The sequence below is a fragment of the Micropterus dolomieu genome, linkage group LG22 (genome assembly GCF_021292245.1).
Source record: "Micropterus dolomieu isolate WLL.071019.BEF.003 ecotype Adirondacks linkage group LG22, ASM2129224v1, whole genome shotgun sequence".
Taxonomy (NCBI): Eukaryota; Metazoa; Chordata; class Actinopteri; order Centrarchiformes; family Centrarchidae; genus Micropterus; species Micropterus dolomieu.
The window spans coordinates 27,194,770-27,207,331 of record NC_060171.1 but is presented as its reverse complement, the minus strand read 5'-3'; the positions used below and the strand labels follow the sequence as shown (position 1 = coordinate 27,207,331).

The 12,562-nt window shown below is 43.2% G+C and overlaps 1 protein-coding gene across 1 annotated transcript in view; it reads right to left on the bottom strand.

Annotated features, from left to right (window-relative positions):
- ccnd2a (cyclin D2, a) overlaps nt 1–12,562 on the bottom strand; it is a 173,118-nt gene that overhangs the window by 95,824 nt on the left and 64,732 nt on the right. Inside the window, exon 2 of the mRNA XM_046036440.1 lies at nt 7,435–7,665. The gene's annotated coding sequence lies outside the window, so the exon portion shown is untranslated. The remainder of the gene's footprint in view (nt 1–7,434; nt 7,666–12,562) is intronic.

Genomic DNA, 12,562 nt, shown 5'->3' with positions numbered 1-12,562 from the left:
GTTTTCCCCCCCAGTTGGCTATTACAGGTTTACAGTATAAGTGGGTGTTAACTTCCAGATAAGCTCAACTGTACTGCACCACATTCATAATGTGGACAAGCAGCTTTCTTGAAACATCTGAGCACTTGGAATGAATTCTTCACTTAAGATAAGGAGTACAGGTAATCTGGTCCAAATAGGCCATCTGCTGTTCCCACAGCCAACAACAGAGGCTAATAACATGCTGCATCCAATCAGATTGTACCAGAGTCAGCCGAGATAAAGGCAAAGCAATAAAATGAAACAATCTGGTGCTTTGACACTACAAGCAAGAGAGCTTGCTATTTCGCTGCTGGGCTGGGGGCAGGAATGTGCTCTTTGAACCAGCTTTATTTAACAGCGGAGCAGCATGCGCACAGCACGCCCTGAGTCTCCGAGCTGGCCCTGGGACCGTTTGCTCCTGCCGTGGGCACGTCAGACGTGGGGCCCCTGGGTCAGGGAGCTGGCATCCTCACCCCTGGCACAAGTTGCTCCCCTCGGGGGCGTAGGGGCTGACACCGGGCTCATGGGGAGCACCAGACAGACAGGGGCCTACCAAACAGCTTGTGACCATAACCAACAGTGGCCGAGAACAATGAATGCAATTATTTACAAAAACACAGTCCAAGTCTCTTTTAGTCTCTCCCTATTACGCCTGTTTACTCCCACTCTCTTTTTGCGGGGCAGCATGGAGGGGCTGTGACCCTGTCGCTACAGTCGTCAGCAGAACGTTTTCGTAGTGCCCAGGGCTACCCTGCTATTCATGCTCTATCGCCATCAGGCCTGATCAGTGTCCAGCTGCAGCTTCTTTCCTACCAACTGCACATTTTGATGAGAGGTCAAAGGGAGCCACATCAAACAGAGCAGATCTTTTCAAGCTTTGTGCAAGAGAAAAAAAAATTGTACAACTGCTTGCAAATGAATAGGGTTTTCTTTAGGTACAGTGCTGAGGTAATGTGGAAAAGATCCGCCAAGGGCTCAAACAATAATACAGTGGTGAATCATTACTTTCATGCACCATTAGGAAGGAATTTCTCTTTCTATTGGTTTTTAACTGCTGAGAACCTGGTACACACCAACACATTTCTGTCAGCACATGGCTGTGAGGGTAGGGAAAAGCTGAGACCTGAGTGGGCAGAAACGTCTTCCCAAGTACAAATACTGGATATTTAGCCTCATAAAATGGAATCATAAAATAAAATTTCATGTAATGCTTTTTAATAGGATATATTTTAAACACAGTACAACCAATGACTGGTGTCATTGATTGAGATTCAAGTGCTACTGACTATTATCACCCATCAACGGTTAAACCCAGTAAGCTGCTGCTGTCTGTTGAACTGTATGTTTTCCCAACATCTACAGACTCCCACTGCTTTTTCAAATCTGCTAAAATGAGCTTGCAGAAACATCCTGCTGCCTCATAAATATTCCATCATTACAAGCAACGTGCATTCCCTCCTTTTCTGACTATTGACACCGTATTCACTGCCCTTATATCACCAATATTTAATCCCAAAATTTTAGCCAGTCTTCATCTACTCTTTGTCTGACTTTTATTTTTGAATTTTCACTGTCACCAGGATAGAGCACAATAAGAAAAACAGTCACACTATACATATGTAATTGGTAGCATGAACGTCCCATTGGAAAAATGCCATTACTAGTGCTGTTCAGTTTGAAGTATTAATGTATCCTAGGATTTTGTGCTATATGTTAGTGTGTGCAAAGGAGTGACTTGGTGTTTTAATGTACTTTTGACAAAAGAAGTTCTCACGATATTAGAGATGATTAAGTACATCTAGAGTGGAACAGGCAGTTGAATTCATACTTATGGGAAATTTATCAGTGGATTTAGACGCGTCTCAATGTTTCATCACAATTCATTCCTCTTACACAGACTTTTTTTGGTGGAAATCAGTAAAAACACAAAAATGATGAGTCTCTGTGAAGCTGCATGGAATCTGCCAATGCGTGATCTTTTTCAAGTTCAGTAACTTTTAATGGTTCTTGTGTCTGCACCTGGCCTGCACAGTTAAGTGAGCACAGACTCTTTTGTTTTGTATTTTTAGATATTGCATGGCTAGTAATGGTGAGAGAGAAAAGATATAATTTAAGATATTAAGCAGACCCAGTGGGTAAGAGGGCGACAGACTGGCATAAATCCAAAATCAGTTTTTGTTTCTGAATTCCGCAACTCAATCTAAATCTTGTCAAGGAGAATGCCCATTAAAATTTGCTTAATGTAGAACATTAACAGTAGAATATAGTGCATCGTCTGTCAGATCTGAGAGGAAGTACACCTCACCTGCTATAGTGACTTTATTATGACTAAGACCCCCATGGAACACGATGGCTTCCCTGTCCCCTCCACACTGAACCAACTCCAGCTGAGCAAACAATCCATACTCATTGTGGAAGCTACAGAAGAATACTAGGGCCCAAGACTGTATAGTAAGTGTACATTCCCACCGTACATGCAAACACAAAAACATACATGCACTCTCCTTCATACATACACACATACACAGAGGTACACACTTGCACACAGTAGATACAGTGAGTTCCATTTTTCTTTTCCCCTGTGGCTCTTGGCTGTGGCCCCTTAGAAGTCTCCAGATGAAGAGAGCATGGAGTGTGGCAGAGGGTCCTTCCATAAACAATAAACAACAGTTATCTTGTGTGCGGCCGTCTGTGTCAAGAGGCGCATGAAGCCAAGCCCAGCATCTGAGAGGCGTCTGCTCCTCTTTCCGCCTTTGGTCCTGTCTCTTTCAATGGCTTATAAAAGTGTGGATGTGTGTGTATGCCCAAGGGTGTGTGTCTGTGTTCACAGCACAGCACAGGGCTTCTCTGTATTGTATTCTGAAGCTGGCTGGAAGTAAAAAGGCAGAATTAAGAGTGGTGGGGGCAAGAGAAAGGGGGCTGCCAGCACACTGCAGAACTACAGGGAGCTCCCCCAGATCCCAGCTGCCCAGGACTGGCTGAGAGTTTCAGGCGAGTGCCAGGCTTCCTCATGGAGGTGGGCCAGAGAAAGTGGGAGGAGTGGGAGGTACACGTCAGAAAAAAATGCCAAAAATAATGTCTGGGCCTATATAAAGAAGGCCTTGGGAGACACACAGTGCTGACATACACAAGAAAAACTCAGATCGGTTGGCAGGTGGGAAACATCAGGGGTGTTCTTTTCACAGAGAACAAAACAGAGTTTTCAAATCATAATTGGTTATATAATATATATAATATTTTATGAAGCACTGGAACATAGAGCCAAAGAACTTCCTGAGTAGCCCAATGAAATGGTCTTCCAGTATTGGTGGCCTGAAAGCCTCTCCCTCTCTCCACAGGGGCTGGCAACACAGTGGAAAACAAAGTTTATCTGGAACTGTTTAATGCATTATTTGTCTAACAATCAAGGAAGCGAGTTTATTTTGCAGATAATTATAGCTTTTGTTGTGTCGATGGCCAAGATAAGCCAGAGTTCCGAACCATTAACTGGTTGTGCTTTTTCTGGCAGGACTGAGTTTGTAATGCAGAATGCACTGTAAGCCCAAGCAGCAAGCTAGAAGAACTTGACATTAGGGGGTAGTGCTTATCCACTGCACAATGCCAATCAAACAATCAATCAACAATCAATCAACCAACCAATAACATCTTCAAATAAATAAAAAAAACAGTTCAATGTTCCACTTAATAGTTCTTTAATTTAATTTAACAGATATTTATCACTAGAACAGTTCCCACCCTCCTATCTCTTGATCTGCTTACATCAAATAACATGACTCAATGAAAAATTGAGGGCATTAACTATACAACATTTAAACCATATGTAAAGCCAATGTCTGATCCGACTCCCACCACACACTGCGGTAATGCCGTACAACCGTCAAAAGTAAAATGTGGGCCCTGAGAGTTGGGGCTCTACTGTAAGCAGTAATAATTACAGCTTACAGCCTGTGGAAATCCCCTGACTGGTCTAGACACTTTTGCCCTCTAAGCTGACCCAGGAACTGGCAGGGGTGCTAATCAAGGTACTTGGCTGACAGCAGCATTTTTCCATAGATCCTAAGAGAAAGCCCTTCCACTACATAGGCAGGTAATCACAACATGAGCACATCCCGCCCCAGTGGCAGGCCAATGAATGCACGCCGGCTTTGTCCACCCCAGGAGGAGTTGGAAGACTATTTCTGTGCTTCTGACAGAAACAAATAACCTTTGTGTCACCCTGCCTGCCTGCTAGGGAGCTAATGTGGGTGGTGTTTGTCATTGTGCGCTCCCACCCTGGGGCCAGTGACAGGAAGTGAGCTCCACTAAGACAAGGGAGAAACCCATTTACATCTACAGGCTGAATACTCAGCAACACTATATAAGGGTGTGGGAAACTCAATAATGAGGTGTTGAAAGTTCAGGAATGGGAATGCATGTGGCATCATTGGTATTTTAGATCAGACTAAAATGAATGATACATGTGGAAAAATAAGAGAAAGAAATTTACTGCGTATTCAGGCTTCTATTGGTCTCCATTCTCTTACCTCTAATTTCCTGCCATATGTGTTTACAGCATTACCTCCAACCACCAGGGTCCCCAGGTTTGCTTCCCGTGTCAAAGTCCTGACGTGCACTGCATGTATTTTCCATAGCTGAATATTTTCCTTTGGACACCTGGCCTGTAACTGTCATGTCCAGAGGGTGCCATTCGGATGCATTTCATTACCACTGCTGACACACACTATTCTCTCTAAAATCTTATTACTGCTATGATAGCTACACTGGGAACAGACCGATGAGGACGTCAGGGGTGCATTTGCTTTAGTACAGATTTTATGTTCTGAAAGTTGACATATTCTTAAGTATTGATGTTTTTGGGTTTGGTACTGATGAAAATTGTAGAAATTGGTAAATCTGCACCACGTTATTAAACTGACTCACTTCTTTCAATACAATTATTCTACACTGAACAACAAGAACAGAAAACACAACACTTTTGTTTTTGCCCCCATTCATCATGAGCTGAACTCAAAGATCTAAGACTTTCTCTATGTACACAAAGGACCTATTTTTCTCAAATATTGTTCACAATTCTGTCAAAATCTGTGTTTGTGAGCACTTCTCCTTTGCCGAGATAATCCACACAGGTGTGCCTTAGGTTGGCCACAATAAAAGGACACTCGAAAATGTGCAGTTCCATCACACAGCAAAATGCCATAGATGTCGCAAGTTTTGAGGGAATGTGCAATTGGCATGCTCACTGCAGGAATGTTCACCAGAACTGTTGCCCGTGAAATGAATGTTCATTTCTCTACCATAAGCCGTCTCCAAAGGCATTTCAGAGAATTTGGCAGTACATCCAACCGGCCTCACAACTGCAGACCACGTGTAACCACACCAGCACAGGACCTCCACATCCAGCATCTTCACCTCCAAGATCGTCTGAGACCAGCCACCCGGACAGCTGCTGCAACATGAATTTCTGCACAAACTGTCAGGAACCGTCTCAGGATAGCTCATCTGCATGCTTGTTGTCCTCATTGATGTGTCGACCAGACTGCAGTTTGTCGTCGTAACAAACTTAAGTGGGCAAATGCTAACATTTGATGGCGTCTGGCACTTTGGAGAGGTGTTCTCTTTCACTGTACAGGGCAGATGGCAGACAGCGTGTATGGCGTCGTGTGGGTGAGCGGTTTGCTGATGTCAATGTTGTGGATGAAGTGGTCCATGGTGCCAGTGGGGTTATGGTATGGGCAGGCTTGTATTATCGACAACAAACACAGGTGCATTTTATTGATGGCATTTTGATTGTACAGAGATTCCATGACGAGATCCTGAGGCCCATTGTTGTGCCATTCATCCACGACCATCACCTCATGTTGCAGAATGATAATGCACGGCCCCATGTTGCAAGGATCTGTACACAATTCCTGGAAGCTGAAAACATCCCAGTTCTTGCATGGCCAGCATACTCACTGGACATGTCACCCATTGAGCATGTTTGGGATGCTCTGGATCGGCGTGTACGACGGCGTGTTCCAGGTCCTGCCAATATCCAGCAACTTCGCACAACCATTGAAGAGGAGTGGACCAACATTCCACAGGCCACAATCAACAACCTAATCAACTCTATGTGAAGGAGATGTGTTGCACTGAGTTAGGCAAATTGTGGTCATACCAGATAGTGACTGGTTTCTTGGACCTCCCAGAACCCCCCAATACAGTGAAACTGCACATTTTCGAGTGGCCATTTATTGTGGCCAACCTAAGGCACACCTGTGCAATACCCATGCTGTCTAATCAGCATCTTTGGGGCGGCTGCGGCTCAGGAGATAGAGCGGGTTTGCCGTTAATCGGAAGGTCGGCGGTTCAATCCCGGCTCCCCCAGGCTGCATGTCGAAGTGTCCTTGGGCAAGATACTGAACCCCGAATTGTCCCTGGTGGCTGTTCCGCCAGTGTATGAATGTGTGTGAATGTTAGTTTCTGTTTGAGCACTTAGGCTGTGAATGAATGTGAGTGAATGGTGAATGCAGATGTAGTGTAAAAGTGCTTTGAGTGGTCAAAAAGACTAGAAAAGCGCTATACAAATATGGAGCATTTACATCTTGATATGCCACACCTGTGACGTGGATGGATTATCTCGGCAAAGGAGAAGTGCTCACAAACACAGATTTTGACAGAATTGTGTACAATATTTGAAAGAAAAACTCCTTTTGTGTACATCTAAAGTCTTAGATCTTTGAGTTCAGCTCATGATGACAAAAACAAAAGTGTTGCGTTTCTAATTTTGTTCAGTGTATTTCAGTTAGTAGGTGAAAATCTTAGCAAAGCATCACAGAAGTTGTTTATTTCACAATGAGGAGCTGAAACACTGGTTGATTTTAGACCAACTACCAACAGTTCCCACAGTCTAAACAGGAGGTCCCAATTTCTGAGGCCACCAAATAGTTTGGCGACATAAATGTGGAGGACTTGGTGACAGATCTCATGCCAGACCACTTTTCCGCTTCTCCACAACTCTGAGTGATCTGAGTGATAAATGTGATCTGAGTGATAAATGTACTTGCACAGACCGATGGAAATGTTTCAATTCCATTTCCAAGCTGAACGCCAGAGACAAACCCAGAGCAGGTATGGAGCTCAGGTGGTGTCTAACTAGAGATTCTTTCTTTCTTTCTTTCTTTCTTTCTTGTTTTACAGACACACACACACACACACACACACACACACACACACACACACACACGCACGCACGCACAGTTGATCTACTGGCGCTACCACAACTACACAAAGCTGTTCTTTCAGCTGACAGGGACATAACATTCAACAACCACAAGAGGACCTGCTCAGTGGCAGGACAAGGTGGCCAGTTTATAATCTCCACGCCACATAATCAACACTTGATAGGTTAAAAGATGAAGCCATGTTACTTACATTAAAAGCTTGGACTGGTAACAGGTGGGCTCAGATGTTCGCTGGTCATTTCTGTCATGTTTATGCTGTCACTGAGGTGTGCCAAGAAAGAGCCTGACCCAAGCATGAGGTGTCAAGTAGGCCACAACAGGCTTTCTGGTGCCGCTTCTTTCTGCGTTGCATCACATCATTCCTCGTCTTCACAAACGCTATTTGATTCTGGAAGTTTGATTTCAGCATCTGCATGGCTATCTGTGATAAAATAATACAAAGAGCAAATTGACAATACAGAATATATATTTCTTTCTTTATTAATGAGTGTGTGTGCTTGGGTCATGCTTGCAACAGAGTGCATCCTCTTCCCTCAGCCCTGTGGAACCCTGATGCCCATAGTGATCTAGTCCCTCTTAGCCAGACCCAACAGGCCTAGCCCACCCTGGCATTGGCACTGGCACAGCCATGCTGACAATTATTATCTACCTCACTGCCCTTGCTAGCAAGCTGACGGGATGGGCAGCATTTGTCTGGCTAGAGTATCTGTCCGCCTGTGTAGGGTCACTGAGTGCATCCTGATCCCCCCCTACCCATATTAGACTAAATCAAACTAATCTAATTTAAGTCTGGAAATACTAGTGACACAACACTTTTCTCAGAGAGTGCAAATTTCAATACATTTTTATGGAAATCAGGAAACAAAAAGCAATACAGCCCTCTTATCACAGATGGAGAGTAAAACCTACACAATGTGGCAGACGCGTGTTTGCAGGAAACCCCACTCTAACTGACGAGGGCTGTGGTGTGAGTCATCCTGGGATCTTCTGATAATGTAGTCTCCTCCACCTCTCCTCTCATTACTGACTTGCGTTCACCCACCAGAATCCCTCACAGTCACCACCATCATTTTTATCATCCTGGACAGCATGCAGAGTCTCACCAGCTACTGATTATGAGCCTGCAAGGATTAAGTTGTTCCTTCCTGAAATTAACTACGACAGCTTTCATTTTGAGAAGCAATGGCAACATCATTGTATACCTTGATGACTCAACCACAAGTGACAAACCGATCTGGTTCTGTCAGAGCCAGAAATTCCTCCTTTATTATGACTCAAGTCTGACTTTTTACAAGAACCATCATCTCTACCACTGTCACCAAAGACGAGCCAGCAGCTTTTTCAAGACCTTTGTGACTCATCAGAGAGAACGCGGTGCTGAGGATAGGGCAGGAGCAGGCGGTAGGCAATACTATAGAGAGAACAATAAAATGCAGATAATGACAGATATGGCCTGTGACACAGATGGGCCAGGACTGTTTTAGATAGACACCCTCCTTACCAGTCTAAAATTGCAGAGTTGAGGAGCGCTGTCTTGAAGGAAACATGACTGGAACTGAAGGATCAAAGAGGGAAGACTTATGGACTTACATTATAGCCTACAGATGGTGCAAACTGGTGTTTTAGTGTGGTGATGCAGACAACTGTGTACAAATTCATACTCTCAGTCATATGTGAAAATGTTTTTTTAAATATATTTATGATGGAGGTTTTCTGTTGTTTGTCGTGTAACCTTGTGTGCCCTACTTCCATCCACTGGTACTTGACTGTTTGACCCAAACTGTTAATAAAGAAGTGACCAACACTCTTCTGAACTGGGAATGATCAAACATTTAGGCGTGTTACAAGTAGTCTTTTTATAGGTCTGGGACTGTGGAGAGGAGTGGGTGGCCCAGCCCTGACCCCCATTCATCTCAGTGAGATACAGTAGGTTAAGCTGTTGAGGGACATTCAAAAGCACTGCAGCCCACATGAAACCATATGAAATGCACATCGCATACGTACGCACACATATACTGGTCAAGAAACAGGCCACCCACAGTAGTAAGACTGGTTTGGATGACTACTTATCTATACTACATCCATCTGTGGTGCAGATCCAGCCATCTCTGTATACATCCACTTTGAAAGTGAATTCTGGTAGAGGAAACAGATGGAAAGCAAGAGTCAGAGATATGTGTATATGGCACAACATATCACACTCCCCGTCACAAAGGAATTAATATTGTCAGTACCATATTACTGTGTTTGAGAAAGTCTTCCCTATCCTTCCATCTACAGCTGCCCTGTTTTTCATGATCAATTACTGAATTGATGCAATGGAAGAGTGTAACTTTGAGTATAGTGGAGACAACTTAAGCTCCTTCTGTCTGTTCAGTAGTTGAGCTTCAGGGCAGGGAAACCCTTGTCAGATATTCCACGGGGAATCGCATGAACAAAATGTGAAAACTGAGGACTGATACATCAGAAATTTTTCTCTTGTCTCAAATACCTTTTTAAATATAATTTTTTCAACTGTACCCGAAAAATTATGCCTACACAAATATACAATGAAAATATGACTACACAAAAATCATCTGGGTCCACAAATGTCTGCAATTCATGAAGATGCAACACACTTGATAACCCGACTCTACAATCTTTAACAGCTGAAACATCAAAGCTTGGAACAGTGCTGCATTCTCTAAGTCCAAATGATCACTTGTCTCAGCTTGGATGTGATCCTAGAAGTTTTTGACATTGATGTCAATGAGACAGGCAGGCTCATTCAGACAAACTTGCTCCTTCCTGGCTCAGCTCTCTTGTCCTCGCAATACATTCATAACCAAACAGGGGTCAACAGAACAAGAGGATCAAGGAAATAAAAAGCCTGTGATTCATAAGCAGTGCCAAAGGATTTTCCATAAGACTCTGACTTTCTGTCACTAATTTTAAATGTCAATAAAACAGCCGATCTCACAGCACAGCTGCCATCATGAACCTGTGTTTTTGTTAATTTTGCCAGACAATATAGTGACTGTAAATAATCCCTCTTTCCCTCCCTCTCTCCCTCCTTCTCCCTCTAATTACAAACACTAAAAAACTAGTTTTGTTTTACATGTGTTCAGACAAATTAAATGCATGATAAACAGTTGATAATTACAGATATTTACATATATTCACAAGTGAATTTCATGCTTAAGAGACATGAGCCAGTCTGGCAAAAACAGACCCAGCACAAAATATAGTGGCAACTGGATTGCGACTCTGTACATTGTTGACAAGTTGCTGCATGGAGCAAATAGAAGACGTAAACTGGATCACAACATGAGTCACTTGCTGATTAACAATGACCATCATCACCTTCCAGACATGCCACAGATTTTAGCAGGGAGCAGATTTTATATTTTATATTCTATAACAATTTAGATACGTAACATTGGCTGGGGGGAAAAATGTTGATTTTTCAATCTACAATAGTCAATCTGAACGCTTATCGGCACAAGCCTAGTATAAACCACACATGGGTGGTAGACATGGGACCTTCTCCTCCACAGAACTCCTCCTTTGTGGTGTCCCATACAGGTCAATCTAAGGGCCGCTTCCTAGCTATATCCTACTCACGAGTCACACTTCTCTATCTCATCATATCATATCTTTCTGATATTAAGTTACTGAACTTTAGAACCTCTCTTATTCAGCTAATTCAAAGAGACAGGAACATAAAATGATTTCCTGTCTTTCTTGATGTCTCTGAGATTAGCAATAAATTTCAAGTTTTCACTGGTAACATTTTTTGCTGTGGACGCCTCTTCTGTACGACTCTGGTCTGACCATCTCAGGCTAGCCAAGTTGGTATCATCTTCTGTTCATTATCAACACTGTCCTTGATAAGCCTTCTTAAAAATTCATCCATCCATTTATCGTCAACCGCTTATCCTGCGTTCAGGGTCGCGGGGGCCTGGAGCCGATCCCAGCAGACATCGGGCGACAGGTCGCCAGTCCATCACAGGGCCACACGTAGACTTAGACGTAGGCTTATTATTTATTTTGGTTATTACCGGTATGTTGTTTTCAACTTCCTTGTACTCAGTTACTCACATGTACACATTTAATCTTCATCGTATCTCTTTCTGCCCTGTTTTGGACCCTCACCCCATTATCTGTCAATCTAATCTCTTCGATTATGCCTCTCACTGGCCCCTGGCACCATCTTGAATATTCATAACTGTCCTCTGATGAGCATGCTAAATGGGTGTCAAGATGATTTGGCCACATGACAGAACTGGATTGTCTTTGATAAGCCCCGACTTAGCCAGAACAAGGCAGTAAGGAGGAAAAGAGCGACAGAGAGAAAAGAGACATTGACCCCAGAGGGTTTTTTGGGTGCTTTGTTTAACCAATCAGAACCCAGAAGCAGGGCCGTTGGAGCTATGACTGGGCAGCAATGGAGAGGTCAGTTGGGGGGCGGACCCCTGTGGTGGCCCCGGGGGTGAAAGTCATTGTCACCAGGCTTTAATGGGTCCCAAAATTCTTCAACTGACCAAAACCTGTGAACGATTGAGAAACGAAAGACATTTGTGATTCAAATAGGGCCTCTGGAGGCTCCACCATGAGGTCTGCAGTTGGAAAAGCTTCTCAGAGGAAACAAACACTCTCCCATACCCGCAAGGATAAGCCAACCTGGTCCCTTTTTTTGCACAAATTTCACATTTTCATATTTTTACATCACAAAACTGTGGGACTTAGTGTGGTTTACTTCAACTTGGGGGACAAAAGCAGCTTTTATTTGGAAAAAGAATTATTTTATTCATTTACCCATATGGCAAAGTGAATAATCATGGTGAGAAAATAAAGTAGAGTAGAGTGACACGATTTGGTGTCTTTCCTGCGAAGGAATTCAACCATTAACAATATATTTTCCGATGTAAAAGTCAAGTTAAGAAATGTTTGGAATCACAAACAGCAACATCGCTAGTTTGTTAGTGCCCTGAAATTGTTTTTTTTTTTTTTACATCTATAAAGAGAAGGGCTAATGTGTAATTTCAGAAGGGAATAATTTCCCTTTCTTTGTTTATTTATTTATTATTCCACTCGTATTAGTTTGGCATAAGCTACAAAAGCCACCTCCAAGCTCGACAGCAGCAATAATAGGAAAGACTGATTTCTTTATTTACTAGTCCCTTTGGAGTAGTCCAGCTTTCCCATAGGCACTTCAGACGGAGGACAGAGCGCAGAGCTGAACTGACTGTTGTGCTGCTTGTATATGTTTGCTCTAGTGCTGCTACAGATGTCCAGGTCTAAATGGGAAACATTTTTACCCCTTGATAATGTGTTTA